Genomic DNA, 15683 nt, shown 5'->3' with positions numbered 1-15683 from the left:
CTCAAAAGGTAGACATGCTGCGATCCGAAGAAATTCATGAACAAATGAGATGGAAAGTAATTCAGATCTATCAGTCTGGAAAATGTTATGAAGCCATTTCTAAAGCTATGATATTCCAATGAACCACAGTGAGATCCATTATCCACAAATGGAGAAAACATGGTACAGTGGTGAACCTTCCCAGGAGTGGTCTGGTCATTAAACTTAAAATATACTTGAGGGGATGAAAAAGTTATTGAAAATGGCATTTTTTTTAAGTTTATTTTATATGAAAAAATTTTTTTCTTCAACTGTACAATATAGGAACATAGAGATACATTGTACATAGCAATGTATCTCTGTACAACCTGCAATACAGCTCACTATTAACAAATGTTGCAATATTTTTTCAGTGTGGGCGGTAGATGACTGATTATTATCTGTGGGCATTATTTTTCATGATTTTAATGTTTTTGAATAAAGTTTTTAGTTTATGTGTTTTAATGTTGATGCAGAGTTTTTTTTCTCTCTTTATATGAACTCCATTCCGATGTCATCACTGATACAATTGTGCTCAAAAGTTTACATAACCCCACAGAACTTTTGCTTTCTTGGTCTTTTTTCAGAGAATATGAATAATAACACCAAAACTTTTTCTCCACTCATGGTTAGTGGTTGGGTCAAGCTATTTATTGTCAAACTACTGTGTTTTCTCTTTTTAAATCATATGGACAACTCAAAACATCCAAATGACCCTGATCAAAAGTTCACATCCCCTGGTGATTTTGGCCTGATAACATGCACAGAAGTTGAAACAAATGGGTTGGAATGGTTACTAAAGGGCCCATTACACATAGTGATATCCTATGCAGTAGGAATGGTGTTCCTTTCACCATAGTCCTTGTTGACCTGTTGACCTCTCTCCAAATGTAACGTTTATGGTTGTGGCTAAAAAGTTCAATTTTGGTCTCATCACTCCAAATTAACTTGTTTCAGAAGTTTTGAGGCTTGTCTCTGTGCTGTTTTGCATATTGTAGGTGAGATACTTTGTGGCATTTGCTCAGTATTGGCTTTCTTCTGGTGACTCGACCATGCCGCCCATTTTTCTTCAAGTGCCTCCTTATTGTGCATCTTAAAACAGTCACACTGCTAGTTTTCAGAGAGTCTTGTATTTCAGCTGATGTTATTTGTTTTTCTTTGCTTCCCGAACAATTTTCCTGGCAGTGGTGGATGAAATTTTTGTTGGTCTACCTGACCGTGGTTTTGTTTTTACAGAGCCCCTGATTTTCCATTTGTTAATCACAGTTTGAATGCTGCCGACTGCCATTATCAATTCCTTGGATATCTTTTTGTATCCCTTTCCTGATTTATACAGTTCAACTACCTTCTCCCATAGATCTGGTGGCAATTCTGTTGCTTTCCCCATGACTCACAATCCAGAAATGTCAGTGGCTGGATGAAAGATGCAAGAGTCTCCCTGGATCCCAGAAAGTCACTCAGCTTTTATGCACACACACTCATTACAAGCAAGCAGGTTACAGGTGAGGATGTTACCTTTAGGGTACCGTTACACTTAGGGATGCACCAGTGATCCCGACCACGATACAACCCGGTCAGGATCGCTGGTGCATCACTAAGTGGTCGCTAGTGAGCTGCCAAACAGGCAGCTCTCACCAGCAACATAGCAGCGGTCGGCGGTCGCTACTTACCTGTCAGACGTGGCGATGAAGACGTCCTCCTGCCCGCCTCCACGCGTCGCTCATCGGCGCCACAGGAAGCCCACCAGGAAGCGCCTGACGAGAAACGGCCCAGGACATTCTCGCGCGATCAGCGATAACCAGCGGGGGAGCCAGTCGGAGGTAAGCATCACACATAGCGATATCACTAGCAATATCGCTGCTGCGTCACAAAACCAGTGACGTTATAGCGATATTGCTAGCGATATCACTATGTGTAACGGGCCCTTTAGTAGCCATTCCAACCCATTTGTGTCAACTTCTGTGCATGTTATCAGGCCAAAATCACCAGAAACGCGTTGATAGCACATTTTTTGCTGCTATTTATGCTGATATTGTATCCTCTATCTCTGAAATTTTAAGTGAATAAAAGAATGGATTTTTTCACTTTCTCGTGAAGCTGGATTTTTCTCTATTTTTGCTTTGTTCCACGCCTTGACACGGCGGATCCGTCCTCCGAGTTCCATGATGTCATACTGGTGAGCTGGACTTCATTAATTTTATCTACAATAATATATACCTGACAGGAGCCCATACAGAGTATATCTACAATAATATATACCTGACAGGAGCCCATACAGTCTATATATACAATAATATATACCTGACAGGAGCCCGTACAGTCTATATCTACAATAATATATACCTGACAGGAGCCCGTACAGTCTATATCTACAATAATCTATACCTGACAGGAGCCCATACAGTCTATCTACAATAATATATCTGACAGGAGCACATACAGTCTGTATCTATAGTAATATATACCTGACAGGAGCCCGTACAGTCTATATCTTCAATAATATATACCTGACAGGAGCCCGTACAGTTTATATCTACAATAATATATACCTGACAGGAGCCCATACAGTCTATATCTTGTTAGGCATCAGGTTCCGGGCGCTGCACAGCGGGAATCCCGAGCCTTGCCATCAACGGTCTTCCGTTCCCCTCCGGCCACAGTGGAGCCTGCCCACACCAGCATTGTGGGTTCGGTTGCTGCTGCCACCTCTGGTCCAGTTATGGCAATGCAGCCTGGCCAGCAGCAAAAGACTCCAGAGTCTAAGTCCTTCCGGCGCTCCACTGAGCATGCTCAAGGGATGATCTCCCATTGGGGATCAGGAGTCACATGCTCAGGTCCTTCTCCAGTTCTGATTGGTCCATCAGGGGGATCAGGAAGGTCCCGGAAGGTCACAGCTATAAAAGACTCGCATGGCCGCTCAGCCATGCGCTAGTATAGACTCTAGTTCCTATATGTGTGGATGATGACGGATGCATGTACCTGGTGAATGACTTATTAAGATTCGCCTCCCTTGGATATTACGCATGTGGTTAGGGTATTAGTATTAGAGCCAGCGCCAGTCAGTGGCTAAGCTATAGGCCACAGTGCACATCAGTCCACAGCACTAGCGTCTGATGGTGTCGCCTACTATAGGGTACTATCGTACCGTGGCAGTGACTGTCGCTCCGCTGCAGTCAGCCTCAGCGGCGTTCGCGGTTGCAACGCTGCACGCTCAGTAGGTCTAGAGGGACGCTGGCCCTGTGTCCTTGGGCCTGAGTCCTGTGACCATATACTGAGAGTTCATCCCCCCGAGCTCTGTGAGCTTTAACAGGCTCGGTATTTGAGTTTAGCGGTATTGCGGCTCTGTGAAGCAACATAGTTCGTACACCGGGTGACGTTTAACCCGCGTGTGTTCCACTATTATACCGCCATATAGCGTCCGCCATTGCCGAGCAGCAGTTTACCATCCCTGCACGGTGGGCCCCAGGCTGCGAACGCACCAAATTTCCATCTTTTAATATTGGTGCGTTCCGCCAGCCGTAACATTATCTACAATAATATATACCTGACAGGAGCCCATACATTCTATATCTACAATAATATATACCTGACAGGAGCCCATACAGTCTATATCTACAATAATATATACCTGACAGGAGCCCATACAGTCTATATCTACAATAATATATACCTGACAGGAGCTCATACAGTCTATATTTACAATAATATATACCTGACAGGAGCCCATACAGTCTATATCTACAATAATATATACCTGACAGGAGCCATACAGTCTATATTACAATAATATATACCTGACAGGAGCCCATACAGTCTATATCTACAACAATTTATACCTGACAAGAGCCCGTACAGTCTATACAATAATATATACCTGACAGGAGCCCATACAGTCTATATCTACAGAAATATATACCTGACAGGAGTCCATACAGTCTATATCTACAATAATTTATACTTGACAGGAGCCCGTACAGTCTATATCTACAGTAATATATACCTGACAGGAGCCCGTACAGTCTATATCTACAGTAATATATACCTGAGAGGAGCCCATACAGTCTATATCTACAATAATATATACCTGACAGGAGCCCATACAGTCTATATCTACAATAATATATACCTGACAGGAGCCCGTACAGTCTATATCTACAGTAATATATACCTGAGAGGAGCCCATACAGTCTATATCTACAATAATATATACCTGACAGGAGCCCGTACAGTCTATATCTACAATAATATATACAGTCTATATCTACAATATATAAATGACAGGAGCCCATACAGTCTTTATCTACAATAATTTATACTTGACAGGAGCCCATACAGTCTATATCTACAATAATATATACCTGACAGGAGCCCATACATTCTATATCTACAGTAATATATACCTGACAGGAGCCCATACAGTCTATATCTACAGTAATATATACCTGACAGGAGCCCATACAGTCTATATCTACAGTAATATATACCTGACAGGAGTCCATACAGTCATCTACAATAGTATATACCTGACAGTAGCCCATACAGTCTATATCTACAATAATATATACAGTCTATATCTACAATATATAAATGACAGGTGCCCATACAGTCTATATCTACAATAATTTATACTTGACAGGAGCCCATACAGTCTATATCTACAATAATATATACCTGACAGGAGCCCGTACAGTCTATATCTACAATAATATATACCTGACAGGAGCCCGTACAGTCTATATCTACAATAATATATACCTGACAGGAGCCCGTACAGTCTATATCTACAATAATATATACCTGACAGGAGCCCGTACAGTCTATATCTACAATAATATATACCTGACAGGAGCCCGTACAGTCTATATCTACAATAATATATACAGTCTATATCTACAATATATAAATGACAGGAGCCCATACAGTCTATATCTACAATAATATATACCTGACAGGAGCCCGTACATTCTATATCTACAGTAATATATTCCTGACAGGAGCCCATACAGTCTATATCTACAATAATATATACCTGACAGGAGCCCATACAGTCTATATCTACAATAATATATACAGTCTATATCTACAATATATAAATGACAGGAGCCCATACAGTCTATATCTACAATAATATATACCTGACAGGAGCCTGTACAGTCTATATCTACAATAATATATACCTGACAGGAGCCCGTACAGTCTATATCTACAATAATATTTACCTGACAGGAGCCCGTACAGTCTATATCTACAATAATATATACCTGACAGGAGCCCGTACATTCTATATCTACAGTAATATATTCCTGACAGGAGCCCATACAGTCTATATCTACAATAATATATACCTGACAGGAGCCCATACAGTCTATATCTACAATAATATATACAGTCTATATCTACAATATATAAATGACAGGAGCCCATACAGTCTATATCTACAATAATATATACCTGACAGGAGCCTGTACAGTCTATATCTACAATAATATATACCTGACAGGAGCCTGTACAGTCTATATCTACAATAATATATACCTGACAGGAGCCCATACAGTCTATATCTACAATAATATATACCTGACAGGAGCCCATACAGTCTATATCTACAATAATATATACCTGACAGGAGCCCATACAGTCCGTATCTACAATAATATATACCTGACAGGAGCCCATACAGTCTATATCTGCAATAATATATACCTGACAGGAGCCCATACAGTCCATATCTACAATAATATATACCTGACAGGAGCCTGTTGTGAGTTCATTTTCCCCTTCACCATTGAGGTCTGATGAACTCCCTCTTCTGGTGAAGAAAGGTAGTGAGGCTGATTACCAAGCACCTGAGCTGGATGATGATGACTGGGTGACGGGAATTGCTGACTGGATATAAGGCAGCCGACGCCCTTCTGCCTTGCTGGTGATTTCTCTGAGGGATTCTAGGAGACCAGTCTGATTCCTGCTCCTCAAAAGCTAAGTTTTCTGCTCTGCTTTTTGCATTTGTGTTTTGGTTTTGTTTTGCCTTGTTTTTCTGGATTCCTGCCATTCCCTGCTGGGGTGAGCTGAATTCCTTTTTGCTCTGTCTTCAGAAAATACCTGAGTACTGAAATAGTCTTTTTGAAGCCTAACGTCTTCAGGGCATTTTTCCCTATCAGTCTGTTGGCTCTTGTTTTGATAGGGTTTAGGCGGATTGCAGACATCAGCTTTTCTATCCTGTCCTATTTAGTTAGCTTGGGCCCCATCATTTGCTCAGCCTATCTTTCTATCTGTGTGAGTGTTTTTTCATCTTACTTCACCGTCATTATATGTTGGGGGCTGCCTATTGCTTTGGGGTCTGCTCTGGGGCAGTTTAGATTTCCCTTTCTGTCTTTAGGTTATTTAGTTCTCCGGCTGTGATCGAGGGGTCTAGGGCACCGTAGGAACCCCCACGGCTACTGCTAGTTGTTGTTGATAGGTTCAGGGGTCTGCAATCCGATATCTGCCAACTTCTCTGGTTTTCTGGACTTAGTTGGTATTTCTGTTTTTGCCTCCTACGGTGACTCATTCATAACAGGAGCCCATACAGTCTAGTGTCTTCACCAGTGAGCCGGCTAGACTGTATGGGCCGCACACAGGACCTGGCCGGAGCCCATATATTCTGCTGGCTTTAATAATTTATACTTTGAAGGAGCACATACATTCTAGTGTCATGTATGGGCTGCAGGCAGGGCCTGTCTGAAGCCCATAAATATACTTCAAGAATATACACCTGGAAGGAGCCCATACAGTCTAGCATCTTCAGTAGTGAGCCGGCTAGACTTTATGGGCTGCAGTTAGGACCTGGAAGGAGCCCAGACAGTCTAGGCTCAACCCTGTTTTCAAGTACAGGCCCCCTACAGGTTACCGTCTTGTGGAAGGCGCTTATGTATGGTGACGTCATTTCCTGCAGTTATCTATTGGATAAAAAAAGTCCCGACTCCGCCTCTAACGGTATTTGGTGGCAGAAGAGGCTGACGTAGAAAATGTGGACTCGGCCAATGGCGAGCAAGATTGCGATTACGTGGCCTTGAAGTGCTACTTTTAAATAGTGTTCCTACAAAGTGCTGAAAGAGTGCTGTCTGTGAGCGGGCGGGAGAGCTAGGCTCAGGATAGTGGGGCGCGGGCTTAAAGGGGTCATCCACGATATTGATGATCAACCCTTTTGATAGGTCACCATTATTACAGTGGTGGAAACACCCTTTTAAATCTCTTGAAAACAGCAATTAATACTCTCATGCCTATTAAGGGAATGTGTCATCCAAAAAATGTTTTCAACAATTCAAAAAGTGTAAAGTATTAATGTTTTAATTAAAAACATTACTTTTTTTAAATGGTATAAAAATATGAAAAAATATTTAAAGGGAATCCGTCACCAGCTTTTGCCGCTATAAGCTGTGGCCGCTGCCTTTCAGGGTTTATCTACAGCATTCTATCTAAAATACTGTAGATAATCCCCCGATCCAACCAGCAAGATAAGAAAAACAAGTTTTATTATACATACCTACAGTCCAGTCCGATGGGTGTTGCAGGTCCTGGTCCGGCGCCTCCCATCTTCTTGCGATGCCGCCCTCCTGTTGATTCCTCACTCCTGCGCAGGCATAATACTTATTTGCCCTGTTGAGGGGCAGAGTAAAGTACTGAAGTGCGCAGGCACCGGGAAAAGTCAGAGAGGTCCTGCGCCTGCGCACTGCAGTACTTTACTCTGCCCCTCAACAAGGCAGATAAGTATTACGCCTGCGCAAGAACGTGATGCCGGGGAGTGATGAAGCATGCAGGAGGACGGCATTGCAAGAAGATGGGAGGCGCCAGACCCGGACCTGAGACACTCATCGGACCGCCCCCCCCGGTGAGTATAATAAAACTTGTCTTTCTTATCTTACAGGTCGGATCGGGGGCTTATCTACAGCATTATAGATAGAATGCTGTAGATAAGCCCTGATAGGCAGCGGCCGCAGCTTATAGCGGCCAAAACAGCTGACAGGTTCCCTTTAAAGGCATTGATATTTTCCAGTTTTAAACACTAGGGGGTCCAGCTGCTGAAATAAGCCATGAAAATCTAGTGTAGGGCTAACTTACTTTAGACTACTGTAAATGTGGGCGGGGTCTGCACACACATCTGACGTCACTGCTCCCCTCTCCTGGGTGTTTGCGAGAGGAAAAGGGAGGATGACATTTACTAGGTTTAGATACAAGGCTCTATTCAGTCATTGTAACTCCTCATTCAGTTGTCTGCAGACACAGCAGTAAATTCAAACCATGTCCTATGAGGAACGGTTAAAGGATCTGGGAATGTGTAGAAAAAAAGAAGACTGAGAGGAGACTTAATAGCTGTCAACAAATATCTCAAGGGCTGTCACATTGTAGAAGGATCATCTTTATTCTCATTTGCACAAGGAAAGACTAGAAGCAATGGGATGAGACTGAATGGGAGGAGACACAGATTAGATATTAGAAAAAACTTTTTGACAGGGTGATCAATGAGTGGAATAGGCTGCCACGAGAGGTGGTGAGTTCTCCTTCAATGGAAGTCTTCAAACAGAGGCTGGACAGTCATCTGTCTGGGATGGTTTAGTGAATCCTGCTGTGACGCCTCTGGCTAATACGTCCAAGAGTGGACCCTCTGGATCGCGGATCCGGAGCCTCTGGGCCGAGCGCACCTGGTGAAGACCGACCCCTGTACAGGGATCGTTAGGGGCAGGACCGCAGGGGGCGGAACCGCGACAGCCGGAGCCAGCAGGGACGACTCGGAGGACAGGCAGACAGAGCAGGAATAGCGGGGCGGAAAGGCGGAAGGCAATGGCCAGGAGACCACAGGAAAGGCTCAGCAGAGACCACGGGGAGGAGACAGACAGACAGAAATGGAACAGGAACAGGGCAGACAATGGAAACGGCAAGGACAGGCAGGGTAAACTGGAAAAGGGTATGGCCGATGATTGCTGCAAGTCACAAACAATCACCAGGCGCCCTCAGAATAGAGAGGACGCCTGATATATGCGGAGACCGGAAGTGCGCCCTACAGACCCTCCCCTAGCGACGCCCCCTACTAACAGAAGAGGCCGGGGGAACGCGCGCGCGCGGCCTAAGGCCGGCGCGGCCACCCGTAGCAGAGCGGCGAGCAGCGTGGAAGAGCGCGCGGACAGGGGGACGCAGGTGAGAGGAAGCTGCGGCGGGCACCGCCGCTGAAGGGGCATCGGCGGGCACGGCCGCCGATGTCACAGTACCCCCTCCCATATGTCCTCTCCTTCTGAGGTTGGTCAGAAATCTTTTCATGATAAGGGGGGCATCGACATTCTCTCGGGGCTCCCAGGACCTCTCCTCTGGGCCAAAACCCTTCCAGTCGATAAGAAAAAGAGTCTTACCCTTGACCCTTTTCATAGCCAGAATGTCCTTTACTTCAAAGACATTGTTAGAACAAATTGGCGAGGGAGGGGACATGGAGGTTGGTTGGAACCAATTCAAGACCACAGGTTTAAGGAGCGAGATATGGAAGGCGTTAGGGACCCGGAGTGATGCCGGCAACCTCAATTTGTAGGCTACTTTGTTAATGCGCCCAAGTACTTCAAAAGGCCCGATGTACCGAGGACTTAATTTGTAAGCAGGGACTTTCAGGCGGATATGTTTGGTAGAAAGCCAGACTTTGTCCCCGGGATGGTACGGGGGTAGATCCCTTCGTCTTTTGTCCGCGTGTTTCTTAATTCGGATGTTGGCTAGCTCGAGCGCCTCTCTGGTCTCCTTCCAAATTTGCGAAAACTCCTTGGCGAGAGTGTCTGCTGCAGGAACTCCAGACGATGCAGAAAAGGGCAATGGAACCCCAGGATTTAGCCCAGTTACCACAAAGAACGGTGTCTTGGACGTTGATTCGCTGGAATGATTATTATGAGCGAATTCCGCCCAAGGTAGAAGAGAGACCCAATTATCCTGATGGGCGTTAGAAAAGTGGCGTAAGTAGGTGGTCAGAATTTGGTTAATCCGTTCCACTTGGCCGTTGGTTTGAGGATGATACGCTGAGGAGAAGTCGAGAGACGTGCCCAGGAGCCGACAGAGGGCCCTCCAGAATCGGGAAGTAAACTGGACCCCTCGATCGGTCACGATTCGCAGAGGAAGACCATGTAGCCTGAACACGTGGTGGATAAAGATCTCGGCCAACTTTGGAGCAGATGGCAGTCCGACCAAGGGAATAAAGTGGGCCATCTTGGAAAAGCGGTCTGCGACGACTAAGATGGTAGTACATCCAGCAGAGCGAGGCAGATCAGTCACGAAATCCATGGCGATTTGCTGCCAAGGGGCCTCTGGCACAGGCAACGGATGAAGGAGGCCGGAGGGCAGAGTCCTAGGAACCTTGTTCTGAGCACAAGTCCTGCAGGAGGCTACAAAGTCCTTTGCATCCTGGTGGAGAGAGGGCCACCAGTAATACCGGGAAAGAAGCAAAAGAGTCTTCTTAATCCCAACGTGCCCAGCAACCTTGGAAGAATGTCCCCAGCGCAGTACTTCCAGACGTTTGTTTGAAGGGACGAAGGTCTTGCCAGGCGGAAGGGTAGAGAATCTCACGGGGGCCACGGAGATAACTTTAGCCGGCTCGATAATATATGATGGATCCTCCTCCTTCTCCGGTGGCTGCAAAGACCTGGAAAGCGCATCAGCTTTGATGTTCTTACTGCCGGGCCGGAAGTGGAGCTTAAACTCAAAACGGGAAAAATACAGAGCCCACCTGGCTTGTCTGGAGTTGAGTCTCTGGGCAGATTGCAGGTAGGCCAGGTTCTTGTGGTCCGTGAAGATAGTAAAGGGATGCACTGCCCCCTCGAGCAGATATCGCCATTCCTCCAGCGCCATCTTAATGGCCAATAATTCCCGGTCCCCAATGGAGTAGTTGCACTCCGCCGGAGAAAAGGATTTGGAGAAGAACCCGCAGGGGACTAGACGTCCAGATGGAGCTTGTTGGGAGAGAACCGCCCCAGCTCCAGTGGAGGAGGCATCAACTTCCAGGATGAAGGGCCTACTAGCCATTGGACGGTGTAAGATCGGAGCAGAGGCAAACGAGCGTTTCAGGGCAAGAAAGGCGTCCTCGGCTTCGGAAGACCAGACGTTAGACTTCGTCCCCTTACGGGTCAGGACCGTGATGGGCTTGGTGACTGTAGAGAAGTGGGGTACAAACTGTCGGTAATAGTTAGCGAAGCCGAGGAAACGCTGGATGGCCTTTATGCCAACTGGACGAGGCCACTGGAGTACCGCGGACAGTTTCTCCGGATCCATCTTAAGACCGGAATCCGTGATGATATACCCCAAGAAGGGTAACGCTGTTTGCTCGAAGAGGCACTTCTCGATCTTGGCGTAAAGACGATTTTCTCGAAGGCGCTGCAGGACCATGCGTACACTTCTCCGATGGGAGGAGAGGTCGGTCGAGAAAACGAGGATATCATCCAAATACACCACCACGCAGGAATAGAGTAGGTCTCGGAACACCTCATTTACAAATTCCTGAAACACCGCTGGAGCATTGCAGAGACCGAACGGCATGACCAAGTATTCATAATGGCCGTCCCGGGTATTGAAGGCCGTCTTCCACTCGTCCCCCGCTCGGATTCGGATTAAGTTGTAAGCTCCCCGCAGATCCAACTTCGTGAAGATTCTGGCCCCCCTCAGCCGGTCGAAGAGTTCAGGAATCAGCGGGAGCGGGTACCGGTTTTTAACAGTGATGTTGTTCAGGCCCCGGTAATCAATACAGGGTCGCAGGGACCCATCTTTCTTCCGGACGAAGAAGAAACCTGCGCCCGCAGGGGACGAGGACTTCCGGATGAACCCCTTGGCCAGATTCTCCTGTATATATTCCGACATAGCCGAGGTCTCTGCTGGGGACAAAGGATAAGTTCTCCCTCTGGGAGGAGTGGCTCCGGGAACTAGGTCGATAGGGCAGTCATAGGAGCGATGAGGGGGTAAGGAGGCCGCCTCCTTTTTGCTGAACACATCGGCAAACGTGTGATAGGGTGCGGGTAGGCCCGGAAGGTCGGCAGGCTTCGAGCATGGACGGGAACGAGTGAGAGCCCGTAGGCAGTGCTCCTGGCAGGAGTGCCCCCAACGGAGAACTTCCCCAGAGCGCCAGTCAATCACCGGCTCGTGCCGTCTGAGCCAGGGTAGCCCTAGAAGAACAGCATGGGCTAGTTGTGGCAGGACATAAAAGGCTATCTTTTCGAGGTGGAGAGCTCCGATTTGAAGGTCTACTTCGACGGTAACCATGGTGATGAATCCGGGCAAAGGTTTACCATCAACGGAGGAAATAGCGCGAGGGTTCTTCAATACCAACACCGGAATCTGGAGTTTGTCAACCTCCTCCTGGCGGATGAAATTACCGGCAGCACCCGAGTCCACATACGCCTCCACAGATCCACGCTCCCGACCTGTAATTAGCAAAGCTGAAAGGGTAAGGGGAAGAGAGGAATTTTGATCACCTAGGGGGTCCTCTCTTACCTGACCTAGGTGGAGGCATTTCCCGACCTCTCTGGCTTCTCCGGACAAGAACGCACAAAATGGTTGGCACCTCCACAGTACAGGCAGAGACCCTTGGTCATCCTCTCCCTGCGGCGTTGCTCGGACAGTCTGACACGATCAATCTGCATAGGCTCAGGAGCAGTACTAACAGGAGATGCAGGGAAACGGGGGACAGGAGCCTGATACAGCCTAAAGGACCTTCTCTCTCCAACTGCCTCTCGAGCGCGCTCCTGAAAGCGTAGATCGATGCGAGTGGCCAGCGAAATAAGGTCCTCCAGAGTGGTGGGGGTGTCTCGCCCGGCAAGCTCATCCTTGATCTTACTGGAGAGGCCTCTCCAAAAGGCTCCCACAAGAGCCTCATTGTTCCACCCCAACTCAGAAGAGAGGGTCCGGAAGCGGATGGCATATTGCCCCACTGTGAGGGAACCCTGGCGGAGGTTAAAAAGGGCCTCCGTGGAGGATGCTAAGCGACCCGGTTCATCGAATACCTTGCGAAAGGTTTCCAAGAAGGTCTGTATACTTAACACTACGGGGTCATCTCTCTCCCACAAGGGGTTCACCCAGGACAGGGCCTCACCCTCGAGATGGGACACAACGAACGCCACCTTGGCGCGGTCAGTGGGGTACTGAAGGGGAGCAAGCTCAAAATGTAGCCTGCATTGATTTAGAAAACCCCGGCATAACTTGGGATCTCCGCTGTACCTGGGGGGTTTACCAAGACGGGGAGCCGGAGTAGAGACTACGTCCGGGGAGGAAGTTGCAGCGGCAGCAGAGGATTGTAGAGCAAGCAATCGATCATCCACGGATGCCATGTAGCCTAAGATGTGGGATTGAGCGTCGCGCTGCTGCGCGAGCTCCTGCTGGAGGCTGACTAAGAGGGGAGCGTGCCCGGGGTCAGAGGTCTGCAGGGCGGACAACCGGGTGTCCATAGACTTCATAAAGGACATTATCCGGGTCTGATTTTCACGAAGAAAAAGCAATTCCTTTTGTGTGGCGGCTGCGGCACCGGCGGGATCCATGGCCTGGTGATACTGTGACGCCTCTGGCTAATACGTCCAAGAGTGGACCCTCTGGATCGCGGATCCGGAGCCTCTGGGCCGAGCGCACCTGGTGAAGACCGACCCCTGTACAGGGATCGTTAGGGGCAGGACCGCAGGGGGCGGAACCGCGACAGCCGGAGCCAGCAGGGACGACTCGGAGGACAGGCAGACAGAGCAGGAATAGCGGGGCGGAAAGGCGGAAGGCAATGGCCAGGAGACCACAGGAAAGGCTCAGCAGAGACCACGGGGAGGAGACAGACAGACAGAAATGGAACAGGAACAGGGCAGACAATGGAAACGGCAAGGACAGGCAGGGTAAACTGGAAAAGGGTATGGCCGATGAGTGCTGCAAGTCACAAACAATCACCAGGCGCCCTCAGAATAGAGAGGACGCCTGATATATGCGGAGACCGGAAGTGCGCCCTACAGACCCTCCCCTAGCGACGCCCCCTACTAACAGAAGAGGCCGGGGGAACGCGCGCGCGCGGCCTAAGGCCGGCGCGGCCACCCGTAGCAGAGCGGCGAGCAGCGTGGAAGAGCGCGCGGACAGGGGGACGCAGGTGAGAGGAAGCTGCGGCGGGCACCGCCGCTGAAGGGGCATCGGCGGGCACGGCCGCCGATGTCACACCTGCATTGAACGGGGGGTTGGACCAGATGGCCCAGGAGGTCCCTTCCAACTCTACCATTCTATGACTACAATAAAATGGCACCACACTCCTCCCTCAGCTGAGAATTGGAGGTGTGCTCAGCTCCCAGCTGAGGCTGCCACAATGTAGGAGATACCGATGGACACCGACTTCAGCCACCTATGCCCAGAGGCGGCCGTATCTGCGACAAGGGCTCATACTCACACGCGAGAAACCAGGGCCAGACTGGCCATCTGGCAATTCTGGCAAAAGCCAGAAGGGCCTGTCTGGTCGTGGGCTGCCTTGTCTGCTACATTGTTGATAGAATCGATGTTCTCAAGACACCCATGCTGTTAAGAGTTGTGACGGAGCTGAGTCCGTCACTTACCCCAACAGGCCACAGATATCATTAGAAATATTGATCTTGTAATAAATCTTGCTTTCCTCCATCCAGGATAATATTAGTAATAAATACCATCTGGTGCTTAGGGGCGGGGACAGCATGGGCCTGTGTGATTTCAAATGCCTGGCCTGAATTTCAGCCCCAGTCTGCACCTGCGAGAAGCTCAGACAAGTCTCGCATCTTAATACCCGGCACTGCCACCAGCACTCGGATCGGAGCGTGCGGCTGCATGTATTTCTATGCAGCTGAACACTCCGGTCCCGAGTGCCGGCGTCAGTGTCAGGTATTGACGTGCGAGACTTGTCTGAGTTTCTCGCATGTATGAGCCCTAAGTGACATGCTCAGACACCTGCACACCAGCAAATACAAATGGTAGCCCCAAGCGGCTGCAGGAAAAAAAATAAAGTTTAAACAGTACATTCCATTTTGTATTATAGATAATTGATTATATATTGAATATTATATAAAAAAAAATCTGCAACACATTGCCTAGTAAAGCTGCCTTGTGACAACATCTGCTCCACTTCTCAGCTCTACACAACTCAGGAGGACAGTTCTTGGCTGATTGGTTCATATCAATATCTGAGCTGGGCCCTTCCTCTCATTTTCTTTTATGTTACTTATACGCGCCCTCATAGTCTGCTGTGCTTTACAGATATTATAATGAATACAGCACAAGGTATTGAGCCCACTGATTGGCTGCAGTGGAAACTTGCGCTGTAGCTCTGACATCACCGCAGCTGGTAGCAAACACCAGGCGCAGCGGCGGAGCAGCGACACTGGTGCAGGAGCCGGTGAGTAACCTGTTTAATAGTTTTAACCCTTGGAATTGTATGGACTATAATAAGTAAAATATTAACAGAAACCCTTTTAATGATATAACTTTCTCTTTTCCTTTTTTCACCCTTGAATACGGAGAGCCATCATTTTCCATGTTGGTCATTGCCGGGGGCAATGATTGACTGCAGCGGTCATTTGAATGAAGTGATGTCATCTCTGTAGGACTGAGGAGCAGCAGTGATCGAGCGATGGAGGGGTTAGAATGGTTAGGTTATTAATGCATTTTTAGTTCCCATATTTATAAATAAATAC

Source organism: Dendrobates tinctorius, unplaced genomic scaffold, assembly GCF_039654945.1.
Source record: "Dendrobates tinctorius isolate UK_male_01 unplaced genomic scaffold, ASM3965494v1 ptg000016l, whole genome shotgun sequence".
Taxonomy (NCBI): domain Eukaryota; kingdom Metazoa; phylum Chordata; class Amphibia; order Anura; family Dendrobatidae; genus Dendrobates; species Dendrobates tinctorius.
The sequence above is the reverse complement of the archived record's forward strand: the minus strand, read 5'-3'. Positions refer to the sequence as shown.